Below are 1539 nucleotides of genomic sequence, written 5' to 3'. Positions count from 1 at the left end.
ATGGTGGCTCACAATCATCTGTAAAGAGGTCTGGTGCCCTCTTCTGGCCTTCAGGCATACAGACAGAATATTGTATACATAATAAATAAATAAATATTTAAAAAAATAAAATCTTTTTCTTCTGCTTCTTCTGGGTTGAGATGAACAAGTCTTTCAATATTGTGACCACTTAGTTCTGGTGATACTGTGTTGCTTTTTAGGTAGTTGGATGAATTCTTGCATTGTCGCCTACCCATCTCTTCCTTCAGTTAAGGCTGGCCGTGTCTTTGCATCTTGGTCCAATCCTTGCGGTGGCTGTCTGAGTCTTGGGGAATTGTTCTTGGTCTGCCCTGTACTATCAATTTCTGTGTCTCAGGGAGCCACTGAAGTCTCTCTTAGCCTGCTTTCTTGGTCTTCTCTCCTGGATCACTCTCTTAGTTCACCCTGTGCAGTCACAGCTTGGGCTATAGAATTCCTTTCTTGGTCCTCTCTCTTGGTCCTCTCAGCACAAATCTGCCCTGATGGCTGACTAGAGAAGCTGAGACAGGTGGGGGAGGGGCCTGGCATTTTGTCCCACTATGGAGGTACTAGAGAGTGTGGTGTCCAAACAGGTGACTGGTTCCTCACCTCTTGGTCCTCTTTGTATTGTAGCAAGTTGTATTTCAGGGTCCCACCAAAGTTGCAGGAGGATAGATGAGTATGGGTGTGGGATGGGTTGTGGTTTTCAGCATCTGGTGGACAGGGTGGGTTTGGGGGCAGTCTACCTGTAGGAAACTCTCCTGTTGGCTGGATAAAGAGTCCTAGGCAGGTGGGGGAGGGATTTAAGATACTGACCCACTATGGAGGTCCTAGAGAGTGGCATGTCTGCCAGGTAGCTGATCATTCACCTCTTGGTCCTCTCTATATTATAATAAGCTGTGTTTCTATCCTTATATTTTTACATCATGCTTTTTAAAATGGATGTTATACTATGCTTCATCAATGATTATGCCCATTTGTCCATAACAGAGCTGATGACACATTTTTCTTCTAATTTATAATATGCTTGTAATAGGAGGCTGCTTGTTTGTTCCTGACTGCCCAGAACCGAAATAATCACACAGAAACCATATTACTTGCAATACTTTTTGGCCAATAGCTTAAGCATATTTTTTGCTAACTCATATCTTAAATTAATTCATCTCCATTAATCTGTCCATCGCCATGAGGCTTTGGCTTACCAGGTAAAGTTCCAGTGTCTGTCACTGGCTGGACTACATGGCTTCTCCCTGACTCTACCTTTTTTCTCCCAGCATTCAGTTTAGTTTCCCCTGCCTACCTTTGTTCTGCCTTGCTATAGGTAAAAAGTAGTTTCTTTAATAAACAACAGTAATTGCAGGATACAGAGAGGAATCCTACATTACCTCCCCTTTTCCGCTTAAGTTAAAAAAATGTTTTAACCTTAACATAGCAAGATTACATACAACAAAACAAGTATCAAGCAAGAATTACAGTTACAATATTTATTTTATTTATTTATTTATTTATTTATTTATTTATTTATTTTTTTGAGACGGGTTT

This window comes from Alexandromys fortis, unplaced genomic scaffold (genome assembly GCF_014885135.2).
Source record: "Alexandromys fortis isolate MF-2015 unplaced genomic scaffold, M_Fortis_MF-2015_v1.1 scaffold_261, whole genome shotgun sequence".
Lineage (NCBI taxonomy): Eukaryota > Metazoa > Chordata > Mammalia > Rodentia > Cricetidae > Alexandromys > Alexandromys fortis.
The sequence above is the reverse complement of the archived record's forward strand: the minus strand, read 5'-3'. Positions refer to the sequence as shown.